At 33.0% G+C, this 24,942-nt stretch overlaps 1 protein-coding gene across 4 annotated transcripts in view; it reads right to left on the reverse strand.

Moving 5' to 3' along the window:
* Positions 1–24,942, reverse strand: part of wry (weary) — a 1,511,805-nt gene that overhangs the window by 174,356 nt on the left and 1,312,507 nt on the right. The window lies entirely within an intron of this gene.

Raw genomic sequence — 24,942 nt, forward strand, 5'->3', positions numbered from 1 at the left:
GCCATGTACCCCATCTAGTTAAAATTGGCTTTGGTGGCAATGGAATTTCAGGGTACATTTCTTTCAACACGTTAACTCTACTGGGAGCTTTGAGAAATACTTTTTTCACTGATGAAATCAACAAATCTACTTTAGGGAAATTGTCTCTGACCACTTCTGCCACACGATGAAATGCATGCGCCACACAAGTAAAATGAGTCAATTTAGGATATACAACAGATAATGCTTGTCCAGCTTTGACCATATAAGGGGCAGCATCGCTAATAAAGAATAACACATTATCGTACATAATACCCTTTGGCCACAGGATACCCATAGCTTCGTTGAACAGTTTAACTATAGTTTTGTTATTGCACTTTTCTAGAACATCACAATGTAAAAGAATTCGTTCAGAATATTGTTCACTTAACAAACCGATAACTACATTACCAACAAGTCTACCTTCTTTGTCGGGAGTCTCATCAATGGAAACCCAAATTGAACTATCTTTAATTTCATCTCTTATCTTCTGTATTGTCTCATCGTAGATGGATGGAGCATACGTCTTCCTAAGTGTTGACTCATCCGGGATTGTGACCGCTGGCTGCAATATCAGAGATATTGAGGCGGCAATCATCCACCCTACGGTCCAGACTTCGCATCGTCTAACTTTCACCTCTTCGGACCAATGAAGAAATCCCTATGAGGCCAACGCTTCGGTTCGGATGATGAAGTGAAATCAGTCGTGCGCAGGTGGTTATACGCTAGAAAACGGAGCTTTATGAACGAGGTATACTGAATCTGATGTCACGATGGGAGAAATGTGTCGAGAATCTTGGTTCCTGTATTGAAATATAGGTAAAACTTGTAGCTTTCTTGTGCATTATTTTGTTTTACTGCTCTATTAAAATCGTTGCCACAATGAATTTCGATCCTCCTATGTATCACCGCTCCAAAAATTGTGCAACAACAGCATGATTATCCCCATACCAGATAGACTGGAAGTTCTGAGAACAGGATTGTTGAATCCCTAAAAGAGTGACTATAACATAAGGAGCATCGTTTCAAATCATATTATGTCCAAGAAATAAAATTTTACAGGAAGAACGAGAAACTGATTACTCCTAATCTGGGTAATTTTTCACAAAGTGAAAAATATGACGTTATTATGCTCGAAGAGTACTTCAATGAACTTGAAAAAATTAAATCACTTTTTCTGTTCTTCAAATTCAAGGAAAATGTGTTGGACATAATAAGTTTTGATCCAATAATTGTACAGATGTTGTAATTAAAATTATTAATTAGGAAAATACATAAAATAACCAATAATTATTCTTGTTATTAAAGAGAAACATTACCTGTTAATATAAAATTACAATTTCCGCATTAAACATTTTGATATACAGAGTGTTCATAACTTCTTTCTCCTGTCATGAAGTCTTTAATGAGATAAATGATTGCATAAAAACCATTAATATTGTTTTATTAAATAAAACATTATTTTGTTAATACAAAAAAGGAATATACTCATTAAACAAATTTTGATGTAGGTCTACAGGGTGTTCATAATATCCATCCAGCTGGATTCACGGTATTTGATTCTTTTTCACATTTTTTCGAATCCTCCTCCTTCTTCTAAGCAGCCACAATTTGCCATACTATCATCATCCTCATTTCCAGTTAGGCCTACCACATGCATCGATGCATCGATGATGTTAGCATAGAAATCTGAAGCTTCACACAATTAAAATAAGCCGCTGTTTTTTAACTATTCCTTTCTGCCCATAAGTTACTATAGGTCATAGAAAAAATGAAACAGTAATTTTACATTTTAAAAATTCGAGGGTGTTTTCAGCTCATTTCCCTTCTCCGACATCAACTCCCCTCCCCCCACAAATTAGTAAATACCCTGATGCGTAAGAAAGAGGTAAAGACCTGAAGATTTGAATGTTGTTTCAGTATTGTGTTAAATTACATTAAATTAAAATTATAGAATTTCTGCATTCATTAGAATATTGCCAGGGTGTGATAAATATTTGTAGAGAGTCTCACAATCCCTGCATTTTTCATTGATATCTATTTTTACGTGCCTTGCCTCATATTTCAGTTTATGTGCATGTTTTACTTGCTTTCACTTCCTTCGCCGTCCTCCTGAACTGTCACCTACAATAGTTTCTTGTTCCATACTGGAAACAACTTCCATCACACACAGCTCGCAAGGATGAGACTGTATTGTCCGCTTTCAATATGGAGCATTGTCGAGAAAAGTGCGCCAGATTGTAAGTATAACTAACATAAGAATGTAATAAATTAATTGCATTCATACCTGTTCAATAACATGAATATTGGACGATATGAAACAGACACTATAAAGGACTGAATACGATTTGGAACAACCGCTATTTTTAAGCAGTCATTTACACTGTTAGCAAATACGATTTCATACAATCAGAGTTCACAGTGTGAAAGACCGTATCCGAAATTATACGAAAATATATAGAACTAAATTTTGTCCACCAGTGGACATAACACTATTTGAAACGATGCTCCTCACATGTACTCCGCACAAGGAATAAATGAAAAGCGCCTTTCTATAAAAAAAAAATAGATTTTGAACAATTGTAACACAGATCATTTGGCGATTCATAGACGAATGAGGTTGAAGTATAACGCAGTACCTCTGACATTAGTAAGTTTGTATCAAAATGTAAAAGAAATGTATAGACCAACACATTATTAAACATAAAATGTTTCGTCGATAAGATGTGTCATTAACCATCGATCTTCTTTGGAGGCTACGAAGTTGCTACATTAAATATGTATCAGTTACAGCTGGGCGGTGTGGATAATTACCATAAGTTTTAACAACTTTTTCTTGACTTAATATGTAATAATGGATACATAACTTTCCTGCCCGTTGTTATACTTTCAGTATGTAATTACTAAATAATGGGAGGTTTCTGCATGCATTAGAGACTGTAGAATAAGTTTTAAAAGTTCAAATCTACACAAGACGTACTTTAATATCACAAAGTTACTTATTTGCCTAAGTTTTAAGAACGTTTTTAAGCCGTTATACACTGAAATAAATGTATGAAGAAAATATTAATACAGTTTCTCAGCACAGTTGCATCGAGTGAAATATACAAATATACTATAGGCCTATACCTACAAGAACAGGATTACATCTCTTCATTTGTAAACTTTTGTGTTATTCAATTGGGAGAGGGTAGACGCTTCTTACACTTCAAGTTGCTCGGGGCATTGGTAATTAGATTTTCTTGTTAATCGTGATCGCAGAATTCCATTCCCGCTCGCCGTAAAACCACAGTCTAGTGTATACAGTCACGAAGCTCAATACTTACTAAATATGCAAACATAGATAGTTGCTCGCCACCAGGATCGCTACTATCGCCTCATCACAGACTTTCTCTCTAGCAGGCGATAAAATGTATTGTACTTTCCATATCGTGTTCTTTTGAAAAAAATTAACATCTTCCTTCCACTATTGAAATATGAAATACATAAGGTTTATATAATATATATTATTATTTTCATAAAGTATATATTATATTCTATAAATTCATCTTCCTGGATATTTCGGAAGAAGGATAATTCTAACCTATTTTTCTTACAATTAATAGTACTACAAACGTCTCCTTGTCCCATATTATTTTTAAAATTATTGTATTTTAGCCATTTACATTTATTATAACCGATAACGAACATTTCACAGTTTCGATAGCTTTTCACAAAAATGCGAAATACGGTACAGACAATCTAGATCACAGTCGATCTAGACCAGGCCGTAATGTTTGTTCGGGTTTTCTATTTCAGTGTATGGAGCTCAGTGAAATATTATATTATAACTTTATTGCGTATCATTGCTAAGCTTTATTGTAGTGTAATATGTCCATAAGTTCCGTTTACTTCTTGTTGCATAATATGTTGCAGAAATAATTACAAAACTGTGTTATTTTAATGTGAAGAGAATTTTACATGTTAACATAATCTGTTCGCGTCAACATTTTAAGTTTAGAATGGAAGCTATTTTGAGGTTTAATAAAAAAGAATTTACATTGTGATTTCAATTTAGCACATCTACCTTCCTTAATTTTAGACAAAACATTTACCATACCACTCCTATGAAATTAGTGTACGTACAATTGTGTTACTTCGTCTCTTAAGTAGTAGATAAATACAATAATTCAGTACTCAATTGTAGTATTAAAATACAGACAAATTGAATATAATACATGACATTATGCTTATTTATAATGTATAATTGCGAATTTAGGAATATACGTTAAATATAGTAAACATAACTTATAATTTTCATATGAATGGCAAGGAATTGGAGATAACTAAATTTAGACAGAAAGGGGCAACTGGTATAGTAAACATAACCTATAATTTCAACATATCTAAATATCCGTTCGGTGCAATTGACAATTATTGAATCATGCATAAATGAATGTACAAGAATTTTGCAATATTTAATCGTAATAAAGGCAGGTATTACACATACGAACAACGTAATTTTCACACCATAAATAATATTACATCTTAACTCGCAAGTTAATTATGTCTGAAGCGTCTCATAATCATTGTTTTAAATTTTATTAATGGAATTACACTACATTTTAGAGAAACATATGTTACTGTTTATGCATTCCAATTAATTTATATGGTTGAAACGCCGCCCTTCGTGATCGGGTTAAGAGAGTCACATGGTCTGCCTTACGGCCTGTATTAGATCACGATGGCTATTGTTCCTAGTACTCACAGCGCTCCAAGCTGCTAGCAACTATCGCGAGAATTACAAAAAATCATCCCAAGCGTCGTAACTGTATATAGTAGACTGTGGTAAAACTATATCCAGGCTTTCTTCGACCAAAATTTGAATGAACACATGGAAGGAAATTGTTGAGTATAGTCGAAAAGACATCTGATAGCATATGAATTCATCGAACCGATGTCGTTTCTGCTTTGTCATTAATTCACTGCACGAATGAACTTGACATCAAGGCCGTCTCCAAGGAAAGTCAAATATTTAGGAGGATGTTATTTATAATGCTGTTTTTAGTTATGCGATACAACGCTACAGAAACGTTCTGATCAGTTTTGTAGATGTGTTAAATGAGCTGCTCGCTTAATAAGGTAGTCTACTGGTTTTCAGTTGTTCGGCCTGTTAAAACGGTAAAGTCAACCTCATGACAGGCCAAATCAGCCCAGAGGATGGCGCGAGGTTAAGGTTCCCACCATGGATAAATATATAATAGGATGCGAAATTTACAGAGTTTCCAGTAACACATACTAGAGGCGTTGTTGTAGAAAATGATCTTGCTGCCACCTGTTAGAGGGAGGGGCGTTATTACATCTAGCAGCGCATCAAGTAGCGAAAAGAGTAATTACTCCATTCATTTAGCAGCGCACCTGGTGACGAAAATGTTAAACTCTGCAGAAAGTATTCCCTCCCACCCTCATAGATATTCAAAACTAACCCAATTTAAAATAAAACATTTACATTTTTATTCCTCACAGCAGCTTTTACTGAAAATTCTTACCGGAGCCAACAGGAAGATAAAAGAGACGATCTATTTTACACTACCCAATTAAAATATAACCAGACACAGACAAAAAAAAATAAAACAAAAGGTTAGATAATTGGGATTGTATTCTTTGGGTATTTGTTGTACAGCGCAATTGAAAAGTCTGCAAGAACTACTTAGATAGTTCGATTTATTATATTACTATTACTTTACAATACATTCAACAACACTATTTTTACAACGTCCATAAACATCACTGTTTAACATTACACTGCTTATACACACACGTAGTATCACTTTATGTTCACTTATCAGCAAATTTCAGTCCACCATCTAGCCTCCTCGATTCTCCCGTACAGCAATATCTCGAACGGATAAATAGAGAACTCTGGGTAATGTACCCAACACATAGTTCTAATGTTCACCACCTACGAAGTTGGGCGCTGATCACCTTATTTCAGACCCCCAATCCCAGATGATGCTGACAGCAGTTTCTCATCCTATTATATATTTTTCCACGTTCCCACCTTTATAGACAATCGGCATTTAATGGCAATAAGGATATCAGTCCTAAGTGCCCGCCACTTGTATCTTCAAGAAAACCTCCCTGATACTCATTTCCGTTACAGACTGAGTAGACCCCAGGGCAATAGCATGGCTGGAAGGATTAGATCAGTGATCTACTCGATGTCCTGTGACGCAATCTTAGCCTGTACACTGCACTCATGTTTCGCTGCCGCGGGCACAGCGAAGGGTTGCCTTCGTGGCACCTTTTTCTGATAATTGTTTCTCAATTGTGACTGCAGGTGGGCTATATATTGTTTTGTATATTATTCTAGGAGTTTACACATATTATTTTTATGTTATTCTAGGTGTTTACACATATTATTTTGTATGTTATTCTAGGAGTTTACACATATTTTTTTGTATGTTATTCCAGGCGTTTACACATTATTTTGTATGTTATTCTAGGAGTTTACACATATTTCTTTGTATGTTATTCCAGGCGTTTACACATATGTTGTATGTTATTCTAGGAGTTTACACATATTTTTTGTATGTTATTCCAGGCGTTTACACATTATTTTGTATGTTATTCTAGGAGTTTACACATATTTTTTTGTATGTTATTCCAGGCGTTTACACATATTATTTTGTATGTTATTCTAGGAGTTTACACATATTTTTTTGTATGTTATTCCAGGCGTTTACACATATTATATTGTATGTTATTCTAGGAGTTTACACATATTATTTTGTATGTTATTCTAGGAGTTTATACATATTATTTTGTATGTTATTCTAGGAGTTTACACATATTATTTTGTATGTTATTCTAGGAGTTTATACATATTATTTTTATGTTATTCTAGGCGTTTATACATATTATTTTGTATGTTATTCTAGGAGTTTATACATATTATTTTGTATGTTATTCTAGGCGTTTACACATTATTTTGTATGTTATTCTAGGCGTTTATACATATTATTTTGTATGTTATTCTAGGAGTTTACACATATTATTTTGTATGTTATTCTAGGCGTTTACACATATTTTTTTGTATGTTATTCCAGGCGTTTACACATTATTTTGTATGTTATTCTAGGAGTTTATACATATTATTTTGTATGTTATTCTAGGAGTTTACACATATTATTTTGTATGTTATTCTAGGAGTTTACACATATTATTTTGTATGTTATTCTAGGAGTTTATACATATTATTTTGTATGTTATTTTAGGCGTTTACACATATTATTTTGTATGTTATTCTAGGAGTTTACACTTATTATTTTGTATGTTATTCTAGGCGTTTATACATATTATTTTGTATGTTATTCTAGGTGTTTATACATATTATTTTGTATGTTATTCTAGGCGCTTACACATTATTTTGTATGTAATTCTAAGTGTTTATACATATTATTTTGTATGTTGTTCTAGGAGTTTATACATATTATTTTGTATGTTATTCTAGGAGTTTACACATATTATTTTGTATGTTATTCTAGGAGTTTATACATATTATTTTGTATGTTATTCTAGGAGTTTATACATATTATTTTGTATGTTATTCTAGGAGTTTATACATATTATTTTGTATGTTATTCTAGGAGTTTATACATATTATTTTGTATGTTATTCTAGGAGTTTATAAATATTATTTTGTATGTTATTCTGGGAGTTTATACATATATTTTGTATGTTATTCTAGGCGTTTACACATTATTTTGTATGTTATTCTAGGAGTTTACACATATTATTTTTATGTTATTCTAGGAGTTTATACATATTATATTGTATGTTATTCTAGGCGTTTACACATATTATTTTGTATGTTATTCTAGGTGTTTACACATATTATTTTGTACGTTATTCTAGGAGTTTACACATATTATTTTGTACGTTATTCTAGGAGTTTATAAATATTATTTTGTATGTTATTCTAGGAGTTTATACATATTATTTTGTATGTTATTTTAGGCGTTTACACATATTATTTTGTATGTTATTCTAGGAGTTTACACTTATTATTTTGTATGTTATTCTAGGCGTTTACACATGTTATTTTGTATGTTATTCTAGGCGTTTACACATATTATTTTGTATGTTATTCTAGGCGTTTAGACATTTGCAGATATTACTTTGTATGTTATCCTAGGTGTTTATACATATTATTTTGTATGTTATTCTAGGCGTTTATACATATTATTTTGTATGTTATTCTAGGTGTTTATACATATTATTTTGTATGTTATTCTAGGCGCTTACACATTATTTTGTATGTAATTCTAGGTGTTTATACATATTATTTTGTATGTTGTTCTAGGAGTTTATACATATTATTTTTTATGTTATTCTAGGAGTTTACACATATTATTTTGTATGTTATTCTAGGAGTTTATACATATTATTTTGTATGTTATTCTAGGAGTTTATACATATTATTTTGTATGTTATTCTAGGAGTTTATACATATTATTTTGTATGTTATTCTAGGAGTTTATACATATTATTTTGTATGTTATTCTAGGAGTTTATAAATATTATTTTGTATGTTATTCTGGGAGTTTATACATATATTTTGTATGTTATTCTAGGCGTTTACACATTATTTTGTATGTTATTCTAGGAGTTTACACATATTATTTTTATGTTATTCTAGGAGTTTATACATATTATATTGTATGTTATTCTAGGCGTTTACACATATTATTTTGTATGTTATTCTAGGAGTTTACACATATTATTTTGTACGTTATTCTAGGAGTTTATACATATTATTTTGTATGTTATTCTAGGAGTTTACACATATTATTTTGTATGTTATTCTAGGAGTTTATACATATTATTTTGTATGTTATTCTAGGAGTTTATACATATTATTTTGTATGTTATTCTAGGAGTTTATACATATTATTTTGTATGTTATTCTAGGAGTTTATACATATTATTTTGTATGTTATTCTAGGAGTTTATAAATATTATTTTGTATGTTATTCTGGGAGTTTATACATATATTTTGTATGTTATTCTAGGCGTTTACACATTATTTTGTATGTTATTCTAGGAGTTTACACATATTATTTTTATGTTATTCTAGGAGTTTATACATATTATATTGTATGTTATTCTAGGCGTTTACACATATTATTTTGTATGTTATTCTAGGTGTTTACACATATTATTTTGTACGTTATTCTAGGAGTTTACACATATTATTTTGTACGTTATTCTAGGAGTTTATAAATATTATTTTGTATGTTATTCTAGGAGTTTATACATATTATTTTGTATGTTATTTTAGGCGTTTACACATATTATTTTGTATGTTATTCTAGGAGTTTACACTTATTATTTTGTATGTTATTCTAGGCGTTTACACATGTTATTTTGTATGTTATTCTAGGCGTTTACACATATTATTTTGTATGTTATTCTAGGCGTTTAGACATTTGCAGATATTACTTTGTATGTTATCCTAGGTGTTTATACATATTATTTTGTATGTTATTCTAGGCGTTTATACATATTATTTTGTATGTTATTCTAGGTGTTTATACATATTATTTTGTATGTTATTCTAGGCGCTTACACATTATTTTGTATGTAATTCTAGGTGTTTATACATATTATTTTGTATGTTGTTCTAGGAGTTTATACATATTATTTTTTATGTTATTCTAGGAGTTTACACATATTATTTTGTATGTTATTCTAGGAGTTTATACATATTATTTTGTATGTTATTCTAGGAGTTTATACATATTATTTTGTATGTTATTCTAGGAGTTTATACATATTATTTTGTATGTTATTCTAGGAGTTTATACATATTATTTTGTATGTTATTCTAGGAGTTTATAAATATTATTTTGTATGTTATTCTGGGAGTTTATACATATATTTTGTATGTTATTCTAGGCGTTTACACATTATTTTGTATGTTATTCTAGGAGTTTACACATATTATTTTTATGTTATTCTAGGAGTTTATACATATTATATTGTATGTTATTCTAGGCGTTTACACATATTATTTTGTATGTTATTCTAGGAGTTTACACATATTATTTTGTACGTTATTCTAGGAGTTTACACATATTATTTTGTACGTTATTCTAGGAGTTTATAAATATTATTTTGTATGTTATTCTAGGAGTTTATACATATTATTTTGTATGTTATTTTAGGCGTTTACACATATTATTTTGTATGTTATTCTAGGAGTTTACACTTATTATTTTGTATGTTATTCTAGGCGTTTACACATGTTATTTTGTATGTTATTCTAGGCGTTTACACATATTATTTTGTATGTTATTCTAGGCGTTTAGACATTTGCAGATATTACTTTGTATGTTATCCTAGGAGTTTATACATGTTATTTTGTATGTTATTCTAGGCGTTTACACATATTATTTTGTATGTTATTCTAGGCGTTTGCACATTTGCAGATATTACTTTGTATGTTATCCTAGGAGTTTATACATATTATTTTGTATGTTATTCTAGGAGTTTATACATATTATTTTGTATGTTATTCTAGGAGTTTATACATATTATTTTGTATGTTATTCTAGGAGTTTATACATATTATTTTGTATGTTATTCTAGGAGTTTATAAATATTATTTTGTATGTTATTCTGGGAGTTTATACATATATTTTGTATGTTATTCTAGGCGTTTACACATTATTTTGTATGTTATTCTAGGAGTTTACACATATTATTTTTATGTTATTCTAGGAGTTTATACATATTATATTGTATGTTATTCTAGGCGTTTACACATATTATTTTGTATGTTATTCTAGGAGTTTACACATATTATTTTGTACGTTATTCTAGGAGTTTACACATATTATTTTGTACGTTATTCTAGGAGTTTATAAATATTATTTTGTATGTTATTCTAGGAGTTTATACATATTATTTTGTATGTTATTTTAGGCGTTTACACATATTATTTTGTATGTTATTCTAGGAGTTTACACTTATTATTTTGTATGTTATTCTAGGCGTTTACACATGTTATTTTGTATGTTATTCTAGGCGTTTACACATATTATTTTGTATGTTATTCTAGGCGTTTAGACATTTGCAGATATTACTTTGTATGTTATCCTAGGAGTTTATACATGTTATTTTGTATGTTATTCTAGGCGTTTACACATATTATTTTGTATGTTATTCTAGGCGTTTGCACATTTGCAGATATTACTTTGTATGTTATCCTAGGAGTTTATACATATTATTTTGTATGTTATTCTAGGCGTTTACACATATTATTTTGTATGTTATTCTAGGCGTTTGCAAATTTGCAGATATTACTTTGTATGTTATCCTAGGAGTTTATACATATTATTTTGTATGTTATTCTAGGCGTTTACACATATTATTTTGTATGTTATTCTAGGCGTTTACACATTTGCAGATATTACTTTGTATGTTATCCTAGGAGTTTATACATATTATTTTGTATGTTATTCTAGGCGTTTATACATATTATTTTGTATGTTATTCTAGGAGTTTATACATATTATTTTGTATGTTATTCTAGGAGTTTATACATATTATTTTTATTTGTTATTCTAGGCGTTTACACATTATTTTGCATGTTATTCTAGGAGTTTACACATTATTTTGTATGTTATTCTAGGAGTTTATACATATTATTTTGTATGTTATTCTAGGAGTTTATACATATTATTTTTATGTTATTCTAGGAGTTTATACATATTATATTGTATGTTATTCTAGGCGTTTACACATTATTTTGTATGTTATTCTAGGAGTTTACACATATTATTTTGTACGTTATTCTATGAGTTTATAAATATTATTTTGTATGTTATTGTAGGAGTTTAAACATTATTTTGTATATCATTGTAGGAGTTTACACATAATTTGTATGTTATTCTAGAAGTTTACACATTAATATTCCAATTGCTAGAAGTTTAAGTTTATCGCTGTGACAGGTTTGTTTCTCCTTCCACCTTTAGATCAAGAGGCTTACAGTGTGTTTCCTGCGAGATGTCAAGTCTAATTTCTTAGGTAAATTACGTTATGTTGAAATTTCAACTTCGAAGTCTCATGATAGTATTAGCTTTAGAGAAAAGCTGCAAAGCACAATGTAATCAAATCATCTTATTGTAAAACTATTAATAGGCCAAACTGTATAAGCCGTTTTGTTACTGACGCCTGAAACGTCTGTTACAAATACAGCAATTTTACTGTAATGAAACAAGCTTTCAAAAACAAAAATGTTTGCAGGAAATCTACAATACCACGAAGAATAATTTCTTAAGGATACGACATGGAAAACTGTATCCGTTTCATCCCGTCTAATGGGTAATTTTCATCTTTCCAATATTTATAAGTAGTGAAACTTACTCTTAGTTTTCAGTTTGTTCCAAAATATAGGAAGTAAGAAAAAAGGCATGTCAAAACTTTACACAAACATTCCTTATATTTAGGCTAGAGTATACAAATATGTTATATCCACATGTATCGGAAACATTTTATTTCCTAGTTAGAGGTCTTTTTATATAACTCTGTATTCATTGTATGATGAGGAAGCTAATTAGTGTGGGTTGCATCATAGACAAACTATCACACTAGAATAGTCTGATTGCATGTAGATGTTCCTGTTGACCTAAGGTTATTAAGTGGTTACAAGTAGAGTGGCTCTTCTGATGTTCAGTGGTCTGTTATGGGGTGTGATATAAACGATAGCTTTGATGCCATTTCACACTAAGAAAATAGTTTGCAAATCATACAATGCAACTAGTGTTTAGGAAAAAAGCTCTGACAAGGAAATAAAGACTCTTCGGACCCATGTTCAAATAATGTATTTTCTTCTTCTTCTACATGTGAGGAATGTTTCTCTATAGCTTTGACATAATTTTTTGTTACATTCTGTATAATCATCTACGAATATTTTCGATCAAATTAACGAAACAGCTCACCCAAAATCAGACACTGAAGAGAAAAACTGAGGAATTACCTCCAGACTGTACGTAAGAAACAAAGTCAATGCTAACAAGAACTTGTGCAGAAGCTTGTATTTCCCTATTTTAACAATGCTGAAATTTTACTGACTGAACTCTCCAGCGACAACAAAACGAAACTTCAACGTGCTCATAATTTGTGTGTATGTTTTGTAAGCAATGTTCGTAAATATGATCACATTACCCCATTGGCTTAAACTAGATAAGGAAAGAAATTTACATTCACTTCTCTTTCTCTTCGAAATCTTAAACTCTTCTATTCCTTCGTACCTGTTGTCTCGCTTCACTTACCCTTCTTCCCACCATAATCTGAACACACGCTCTCGCCATGAAACAATACTAACAATACCATCCCATCGCACCTCCTCATGCTCATCCTCTTTCACAACAGCCCTGCCAAGACTCTGGAATTTGCTACCTGCTAGCATCAGGGACTGTCGAAATAAAATTGAATTCAAACGAAAACTTACTAGGCACTTGGTCAGTAATTGATTTCTTGTAAATAGTTTCCTTAATCTATCACAAAATATTTCAATATCTAGTAATTTCATCACTATACAATTTTGTTATTCTAGGTTTAATTTGTAATTCAGTAAATATAAAATATTCTTTGTTTTTCTATGATAAATTATCTAACTTTAATTAATGAGGTAATCTTTTCGTGCTTTGATTTTTATTGTAATTGTAATTGTAAATTTAATAATAATTGTAATTTTATTTGTGATTGTAATTCTAAATTTAATACTAATTGTAATTTTATTCTTCATATTATAGTTGAAATCTCTTGGTAGAGGGGCAGAGAAGGCCTGACGGCCTCATCTCTACCAGGTTGAATAAATAAATACTACTAATACTAAGAACTAACAACAAAACCATCCACTGCTGTCCTGTTCGCACAAATTAGCTTAGCTCAGGCTACCGTGGCCCTCTGTAAACGTGCACCATCGCACTTCCTAGCAAGAGGAGCTCAAGAGGTTCGCAAGTAGACTAATTTTAAGTACTTATAGAACAAGGTGCGACAATAAAGTGCTCTCTTATTACATCATTCGAAGCGGCTTTTTATATAAAAGCGTGTTTAACTTTGTGACGTCCAGCGCGGTTCCATTAACGAAGAGTTGTGGGACAATAGGCTGTTGGTAGCCTTGCGTCATTAGACAGCCAGTTTATTCGTCCCTAGAGAGAACACTCAAGGCTTTGAAAACTGCAGACGCAGGTGCTTTCTTTGCGAGCGTCAGGAAAAAAAGATGCTGTAAAGTTTTCTGAAATTGCCGGCCTACACTTGCCTAAAGGAGTAAATCCTTTATGACGCGCTCTGTGTCGGAGGCTGTGTCTTCTTTATGAAAATGAGACAAGATTATGTGAGGGAGATGTCATTTTCCGGTGCCAACATTCATAATACAGTGCAGATCTCTGTCAACCTCTGTCGTATTAAAATCGATTTGCATTCTAAAATCTGTAGGCTATTTATTCTTGTGCCAGTATTTTTTTTTTTGCTTTTATATTTTTTTTCGGGACTCTCTTCACATTAATATCAATACATTTTATGTTTTAGTATTACTTGATTTTCTGTGATCGAAATCCTCGGTGAGGCCAGATGCAACTAGTTTAAGTGCCTCCGATAGGAAATGTTTATTCAAGATATTAATTATTATTGTTATTATATTATTAATATCATTATTACTGTGTTGTTATTATTATTATTATTTAGAAACGCTTCCTCACGTCTTGGGTTTCTGCCATCATGGAGAATTGCTCCGAATCAAAAGACGTAATACGGTTCGTTCTCTCATCGCATCTTCAATCCGTCAGAATGCTTCCTATGAGGTTTATGAGGAGGCTGGTTGCGTCTCTTCTGATGGCTCTACTAGACGTGCTGATATCATCATAATTGATCGACAGAAGGATAAGGGTGCCATTCTTGATCCCACAATCCGTTTCGAGATGCACGAGCAACAGCCACAAGAGGTGTGTCGTGAAAAACAAGTCATATATGAGCCTTGTTGTCAGCATCTCGGAGCACAATACCACATCACACATTGGACAGTTTCTGGGCTCATGTTCGGTGGTGCCCGTGGCACGATCCCACGAGAAACTTTAAATCAACTTAAACAATTTAAAATTTCTGATGCAACGATAGATTCCATAGGATCTCATGTGTTAAAATCATCCTTAGCTATAATCAGTAATCATTTGTGCCCAACAAACTTTTATTGTAAATGATTTCCTATGTTTTCGTATCATTTATCTTAATGATTTCTTTTTCTTTTCAAATTGTCACACAATTGGTTTTCATGATTATTCTTTATGAAGTGATTAGTAGACCGATCTATTGGAACCATTATTTTGGGCGGCTTTTTAATTAAAATATTATATCTATTATTATTATTATTATTATTATTATTATTATTATTATTATTATTATTATTACTATTAATGAAAAATAATAATTTCACTCACGAAATAAGCTGTTATACTGGGAGTTTCAGTGATTGAGTGTGATGAAGCAACCAATATTGTGTTGAAATCCCCTTTCTTTCTTTTCTTTATATTTTTTTCCCTTGACAGCAACAAACAAGGCCAACAGAGAAGTTTATTTTGCACCGCATTACTACATAACCATTTATGTTGCCCATACCAGGATGCAATAGAAACTCGCGTTTTAAGATTATCTGTCAGAAAAATTGTCAACGATGTCGTAGGTAACTCGGTAGTCTCTCTCTTTATTTAAAACTTCCTTTCTTTCAATATTATTTCTTCTCGAAAAAGGACACTCTAACAATGATTTTTTTAGTAGGTTACTTTACGACGCTTTATCAACAGCTTTGGTTATTTAGCGTCTGAATGAGATGAAGGTGATAATGCCGGTGAAATGAGTCCGGGGTCCAGCACCGAAAGTTCCCCAGCATTTGCTCATATTGGATTGAAGGAAAACCCCGGAAAAAACCTCAACCAGGTAACTTGTCCCGACCGGGAATCGAACCCGGGCCACCTGGTTTCGAGGCTAGACGTGCTAACCGTTACTCCACAGGCGTGGACTCTAACAATGAATTAACTGCACCAGCATTATTTCTCGCATTTGTTTCTGTTTATATTTTCCCGAAATACATAACAACACTGGCCCAGATTCACTACTGTATTACGAAGTACAATAGTACAACACCCTCGCTTAAGTCATAAACTAAGACATAAGGGGAGAGAATAGTGTGGGTCTCTGCCTGCCAAAGAGCTGGAATTTGTGTTATTTATGGCCTATTTAAGAAGACAAGTCACCATTGCTATTGCCACCCCACTCTACACTTGAGGCCGACCAACGAGGCCAGACGAATTGTGCCTCAGGTACAACGTTTTAAGCGCAACCTCAAGACACACGAAATGTAGAAGCCAGACCCGGCACGAGCGATCCTGGCCTCAGGAACAAATTGCACTGCAAAACAGATCTATATACAACACAAGCCAGATCCGGCACGAGCGATCCTGGCCTCAGGAACAAATTTTACTTCAAAACAGATCTACATACAACACAAGCCAGACCCGGCACGAGCGATCCTGGCCTCAGGAACAACTTTTTCTGCAAAACAGCTCTATATACAACACAAGCCAGACCCGGCACGAGCGATCCTGGCCTCAGGAACAAATTGTACTGCAAAACAGATCTATATACAACACAAGCCAGATCCGGCACGAGCGATCCTGGCCTCAGGAACAAATTTTACTTCAAAACAGATCTACATACAACACAAGCCAGACCCGGCACGAGCGATCCTGGCCTCAGGAACAAATTTTACTGCAAAACAGATCTACATACAACACAAGCCAGACCCGGCACGAGCGATCCTGGCCTCAGGAACAAATTTTACTGCAAAACAGCTCTATATACAACACAAGCCAGACCCGGCACGAGCGATCCTGGCCTCAGGAACAAATTTTACTGCAAAACAGATCTACATACAACACAAGCCAGACCCGGCACGAGCGATCCTGGCCTCAGGAACAAATTTCACTGCAAAACAGATCTATATACAACACAAGCCAGACCCGGCACGAGCGATCCTGGCCTCAGGAACAAATTTTACTGCAAAACAGATCTACATACATCACAAGACAGACCCGGCACGAGCGATCCTGGCCTCAGGAACAAATTGTACTGCAAAACAGATCTATATAGAACACAAGCCAGACCTGGCACGAGCGATCCTGGCCTCAGGAACAAATTTTACTGCAAAACAGATCTACGTACAACACAAGCCAGACACGGCACGAGCGATCTTGGCCTCAGGAATAAAATTTTACTTCAAAACAGATCTACATACATCACAAGCTAGACCCGGCACGAGCGATCCTGGCCTCAGGAATAAATTTTACTTCAAAACAGATCTACATACATCACAAGACAGACACGGCACGAGCGATCCTGGCCTCAGGAATAAATTTTACTTCAAAACAGATCTATATACATCACAAGACAGACACGGCACGAGCGATCCTGGCCTCAGGAACAAATTTTACTTCAAAACCGATCTACATACAACACAAGCCAGACCCGGCACGAGCGATCCTGGCCTCAGGAACAAATTTTACTGCAAACAGGTCTATCTACACCACAAAAGTTTCAAATGCTTCTACAGCGATATATGCTTCATTCAAATAACTAGTGCATTACATAAAAACACAAATTTTGATTTCGGTTAAGCCAAGTGACTGAGGCCCGGCCTCACTTGCGTCAGTCAATCAGCCGCCACTGCTGAACGGTGTGAAATGCTGCTGATGCAGTGGCTGTTTCTCCTGATCATCCCTTATTATGGAATAGCATCATACGAATTCATAGCTTTCAAAAGTATTTTTTTAAAGATTCAGTTGTGTATCATAATTAAATCAACATCACGTGGGTTTAATTATAACACACAACTAAACCTTCTAGAATGTCGATGTTTCATTAAAATTACTAGTATGGGAAGGTAGTATTGTCAACTGATGCCCATAGGAGCAAGCGCGCGCTTTAGAGCCCAGAAGAGCCTGAGCGCTTTACAGCTGAAAGGAAAGAGACAGACGCTTGGTCAAGCTATGTACAGGGATGGCCAGCACTGATTCAATGGATAAAGGGAAGAGAACTTATTAAAACTTTATCCATGTTAATTTTTAGATTAAATTTGTCTGAGAAGTATAAGTGCATTATAAGAATGTAAGTTTTAATTTTAATGCTCATTTTTCACAAGTTTGCTTTTTTATTCAAAAGGAATATTTCCTCAACTTTTTAACAGAAAAGTGAAATTTTCAGATATGTTTGTTTAGAAGCCTTACAGGCACTAAAACAATGTTTTCGGAAATCTAATATATCGTAAATACGTATTATTGAAGATAGTGTATTAAAATGTTTGAAAATATTCGCATGGAAAATGTTTGTAAGGAAATGAATTAACAAAGCAAATACTGTTACATCACAAACAAAAGATATGTGCATATATGTTGGTAAAACGTCAGCTCTATAGCTTCAGCAGATTTCGAGATAATTTAATATTCTGATAACAGAAAGTTGCGCATCAATATCACCTTAAAGCATAATGCGATAAGAGTTTTATTATGAAATATTAGTTACAGTTAAAACATATACCTAGACAACTTTGCTTTGTACTATAATATTGTTTTGATTATTTCATAAGGCTAAAGATACCATCAATATCAATTTCAACTTATCATGTCATATTCAGTGTCTTTCTTTGGGATAACACTTTCTTTATGAATGATGTGTTTAATTCACTTAGTACAGTATAGTTGTAGTTATTATGGAATTTGTGTGAATATTCCTTCTTTACTCTTTATTATGTTATTAACGTTCAAAACACAACTGCAATATTAGGCTAAGAAATAGGTGTTAGTACTTTTGTTTTACAGACAATATAGAAAATAACAAACAGAAAGAAGCCATATAAAAATAACGATATAACATATCACGTTCCGTTTGAAGTTTGTGCACCACTGTTTTCTTAATCCAACAGGCTGCTTATTCCTCCTAGCATACCTAGCGCTTGATGCCAGCGCACGACGTCAAGGTCAGAAAAATGAGCTTGCCTTGATATCACTGTGGTAAGATATTGTAATTAAGTATCAGGATAGAGTTAGTTATTGTAAATATCTGTACGAAATTTCAGATGGATAGCTAAAAAATTGTGGGATAAATGATTAATTACATGTAACAGTGTATTTGAGCCTACGCCTCCCCATAAGAAACGAACTAGAAATCAAAATAGTACACTACAGAAATAATTGGTTGACATAACGTTTTCGATGGAACAGTTTAGAATATAATTACAAATACACAATAAAATAATTATAAAGCTAATGGAAAAGGAAATGATAGCGAAACTACAAAACGCCGGGGAGAAATTTTGTTTTTAAATCAAACAAAACTTTATGTAACCTGAACAGACCAGGAGACCTAATTCGTGCAGTGTGTAATGTATGTATGTATTTATTAACACTACAATTGTGTACATCCAGTGGCAGTGATATATAATATACTGTAATACCATTATAATTCTACAATAATTGCAGCAATAAAAGAAAAATAAAAAATAAAATAAAATAAAATAAACCTAAATTTACTTCTAACTATAAATAAACAGATACAATAAACCTAGGACAATAAATAAAAAGTATTCTATAATAACGGCTACAATAAGCAAAAGTAAATCTAACTTATAAGTACTTCTATTTCACCCAACTATTACCAATTTAAGTAATTACATATCACCTTAATTAATTACAAATCAATTTAATTAAATATCGTCTTAATTAATTACATATCAACGTAATTAATTACATGACACAACTTAGATATTTACACTGCACCTACAATTACATTTTATGTCTAATCTTTTCAACCTTTCCTTAAATGTATTGATTTTGACAGAACCACCCTGAAAGTTTGCCGCAGGTAAGCTGTTCCAGTATGAGATGATGATGATTATGATGAAAAGGTTTGCAAATTATTATTGTTTGTCACTGAAATCAGTTCATTCTTTAAATCTCAGATCTTGAATTTCTTTCGAGATTTCCCACTGACGCTACTTCTATTGCTAATCCAGTAGGTGACTATACAGATAGATTATATTTTATTGTTTGCGAAAGAAAAATGTTAATCTTATTTGTCTTAGGCATGCGTGGGGACTGTATTTGATTACTAACGAAGTTGTCGAATGAGTTTGTTATTTTATCTTAATATTAGATGGTGTTGGGTACGTATGGGAGGAAAACAGTTGCATGACCTTTGTACAGTTAATTTACACCAGATTTGCATGACAATTGCCTGCGTGACCTTAAGTAGGATAGGCCAGAGATCTGAGTTCAGAGCATCCGTGGCTTGGGGGCGTAGTCGACATCTGATCTTGGGAGTGATAGTTGTGTACAAGTGATCATATTTATCACCAAGATGTTACAGAGTAGTCCGTGCTCAAGATTTAAATTGACATATAATTTATTTTACAAACAATGTAAATATCACGATTGTCAATTTATGTTACTGACTCAATAACAGCGTTTGCCAGAGAGATATCCTGCGGCATTCGTGCTCACGACGGGCATTTTGCACTTCGGGCGCCCGGTGCACTAGCGTGCGTGCTCTGGAAACCTGTTGTCCGTGCAAACAGACAGTGTGGCGGGCTCAAACCTACCGTAACCAAGCAGTAACAGTACTCAGATAATTATTTATTATTTTCTTTCTTTTCTTTCTTCTATTTTTCTTTCTCTGTTTATTTACTTCTTTTTTATGTATTTATTTATTCCTTCTTTTTTATTTGTTTCCTTATTTTTCTTTTTTGTTTCTTTTCTTTTTTCTTTATATTTTATTATTTATTTATTTACTTTTAATTATTTATTTGTTTATCAATTTCTTCCTTTCTTTCTATCTCTATTTATTTGTTTGTTATTTAGTAGAGACAACGTCATCAGGCCTTTCCTTCCCCACTGCCAGGGGATTACAACTAAAATATCAAGAATATAATTAAAATTAAAATTACAATTAATATTAAATTTACAGTTACAATAAAGTCAAAGTACTAATACATTACCTGATTAATAAAGATTGAGCTCCAATGTTCGGAAAAGTCCTCACTACATTTACAATCAGATCCTATGCTTACCTGGGGGAGGTGTGACTACATAAACTCTTGTAACAAGGACAGCAGAGCAGGTTTAGCGTGGCTAAGATTGGGGGCATGGAAGGGTAATAAAATTGTCAACGAAGAAGAAGACCGCTTTTGTCCCCTTTGCCGAGAAAAGGACTCCTACAGATATATTTTATTACAGTGTGTCGAATTGGAACAAGTACGGAGAAAATATCTACCACCCTCGATGATAAGTCAGAATATGACTTCGCTTGCATGTCTTGACCTCATGGGGAATAGAGAATACGAACAACAGACTGGATTGTTTCTCTTGAAGGCGAGACAGTTTAGAAGTGCAACTGTGGAAGTTTGTGATACGAACTGAAGAAGGGATAATGGTATCTACCCAATTATACACTTTTATGTATGTTTTAGTTTAGGATATATTATATAATGTGTTTTGTTGTGCCATTTTCATTTTAATATGTATGTTCTTTTAGAGAGTGGTTGGATATAATCATAGGTGAGGGGGTGAAACCTACAAAGTAGAGCTGTTTTTGGTACAAAGCACGTACGGTCAGAAGAGCTGTGCACTGGATTTTAGATAAAATTACGATACGGTAATAAAGATTGAATAATTTATTGTAGAATTTAAGAACGAAGAAAGTATTAATAATAATAATAATAATAATAATAATAATAATAATAATAATGATTTATTTAAGCTGGCAGAGTTAAGGCCATAGGGCCTTCTCTAACACTCAACTAGGAGTAAAACTGCGTTACAAAAAACACTACAACACTATTAGTTACTGAAGTACAAAGTAAACGTAGAATAATATTATATAGAAATGAAATTACTGGAGATTGAAGTATTTATGCTACAATAAGAGAGCTATTTGCAAGGAAAAAGAACAAGTAGGCTACCGGCACTACATTTAAAGTTATTCAAGGTTCGCAATGAACGTGCCAAATGCTTAGTATGTGGACACTGTTATACGCACCGTGCATGGGTCTCAAAATCGTACTGGTGGCGCCGCGCAGTGTCTCAATTCCTAATTAACTACAGGCTCGCAGTCATTCACTAGTCATGTGTGATATAGAAATTACATGCGGCTTTCTGCTGATAAAAAGTTGTAATATTATTAAGAATGGGTTTATTGATTCATAGTGTTCTGCCCAATGACAGGTCATTTACTGCAAACCCAGCAATCTCCAATCTTTAATTATTTTATAGACTCAGTGGAAAGTTCAGTACTGCTAGAGGAGTGTAAAAATGTAACTACAAAGTTCCTGAAATATCAGTGAAGTTATTTGGCATTTAAATCAGATTTCAGACAGTCATATTACGAAAACGTTGATCTTATATTATTATTTATTGTTGCTAATATTATACATAATATATATGTAAAGAACTCAGTAATTATGTACTTTTTGAAATTTAAATGATAAATTCCTGTCGTTGTTAACTTAATGGTTATTTATAAACATAATACTATATACATTATATTTTTTATATCAGGCCTAGTATTTAATAATGCTATGATTACAAGCAGTGTAACCTTATTTACTTTCGTCTGCGTACTACTTGGATCCACAATTAGCGTCGTTGCGCCTGAGTTTTCTGTTTTGGGAATGAATAAAAGCAATATCGGTTGGTGTGTTCCTATAAGCATTACTACACTCAAGAACACAGCAATTTGCATTACCTTTCCGCTTTTTAGGATCATCCATATTTCTAATCATTTAACCTGAGATGTTAAGTATATTCATACGCTTCAAGCACAACTCTATCGCTGCTGTCCCGCAGTTAGTAACAAGAATCGCCACTAGAGGAGCTTGCACGGTGCCTATAGGAATATCAAAAACTCCCGGCGGCCTGGTGACCTACCGCATCCAATCCCAGCTGAGTGACCGAAGCCATCCAACCGAAGTCGGGCCTCTTACAGGTGTTTATTTCCACCCCGGGAAAATGCTTCGGGTACGCCATGGCCGCCCCAGGCTTTTTCCGGTTTTCCGCAATTTATGCCGGTTACGGACCTGCAACGCAGGCGAAGTGCCCTAGCGCAGCGTATCTGAAACTTTTTTGAAGTGGGGACCGCTTTTTAAAGTCAGAACAGTTCCGCGGACCACCTTACTCTTGTTCCCATCGAAAGCAAATTTATAATTTTTTGTAGCTTATTTTAATACCTGTATACTTATATTTTAAAATAGAATTAATTACTTACTTACTTACAAATGGCTTTTAAGGAACCCGAAGGTTCATTGCCGCCCTCACATAAGACCGCCAGCGGTCCCTATCCTGTGCAAGATTAATCCACTCTCAATCATCATATCCCACCTCCCTCAAATCCATTTTAATATTATCCTCCCATCTACGTCTCGGCCTCCCTAAAGGTCTTTTTCCCTCCGGTCTCCCAACTAACACTCTATATGCATTTCTGGATTCGCCCATACGTGCTACATGCCCTGCCCATCTCAAACGTCTGGATTTAATGTTCCTAATTATGTCAGGTGAAGAATACAATGCGTGCAGTTCTGTGTTGTGTAACTTTCTCCATTCTCCTGTAACTTCATCCCGCTTAGCTCCAAATATTTTCCTAAGCACCTTATTCTCATACACCCTTAACCTATGTTCCTCTCTCAGAGTGAGAGTCCAAGTTTCACAACCATACAGAACAACCGGTAATAACTGTTTTATAAATTCTAACTTTCAGATTTTTGGACAGCAGACTGGATGATAAGAGCTTCTCAACCGAATAATAACACGCATTTCCCATATTTATTCTGCGTTTAATTTACTCCCGAGTGTCATTTATATTTGTTACTGTTGCTCCAAGATATTTGAATTTTTCCACCTCTTCGAAGGATAAATTTCCAATTTTTATATTTCCATTTCGTACAATATTCTGGTCACGAGACATAATCATATACTTTGTCTTTTCGGGATTTACTTCCAAACCGATCGCTTTACTTGCTTCAAGTAAAATTTCAAATAGAATTAATTAATTAAAATTAATTTATTTCAATTAATTTTATATTACTATTTACTAAATAAGTTAATGTTAATGGAAGAAAATTCATTTTTTTTTTAATAATTCAAGTCTATTAGAGTTTGGACAATCTTTAACTTACAAATTAAAAAAATAAATAAATGTTGGTACTCACATTAATACTGTAATTGTACAGGTTTACTTTTTACACTTGTGCCGTTTCAATTTCGCTGGTTTCATACACTCGTTTGAAAGCACTTCGTAACAAAGAACGCACCGAGGTTTTGGTTCACTCTCATTGCCACACCAAGTAAATCCAATTTCAAAATAACTCTTGTCTTATTTACGAAAGTATTTTTTCTTTGAACAGCTACACTAGGGCTAGATATTTCTTTAATGGCACTAGAATCACTGAATATCTTCACACACAGCTTCTGAACTATTAGCACTGCCTAACTGAAGCGTTCCTTTCTTTACAAAGATGTATAGTGGACACTATTTAACAGAGACATAGACAACTACTAGCATGTAGCACATAAGAAGGATTTCAAACCAGTAACTGCTAACAGGCAAGCGACGAATCAACAATGCACAGAATGTGTTATAAGTTACTTGTGGTTGACTGCAGAGAATATAATTAGAAAAGCATTGTAATTTGAATTTCTGGATCTGATTTGCCCGAATTTTAAAATAGGCGGTGTCTAAAATTTCTTATGTCGTCATCTGGAAAAACAGAAATAAAAAAAAAATTAATGCAGAAACATGCCCGATTTTCAACAAGTAAAGATGAAATTTAGTATGTTC

Source organism: Periplaneta americana, chromosome 15 (genome assembly GCF_040183065.1).
Source record: "Periplaneta americana isolate PAMFEO1 chromosome 15, P.americana_PAMFEO1_priV1, whole genome shotgun sequence".
NCBI classification, from domain to species: Eukaryota; Metazoa; Arthropoda; class Insecta; order Blattodea; family Blattidae; genus Periplaneta; species Periplaneta americana.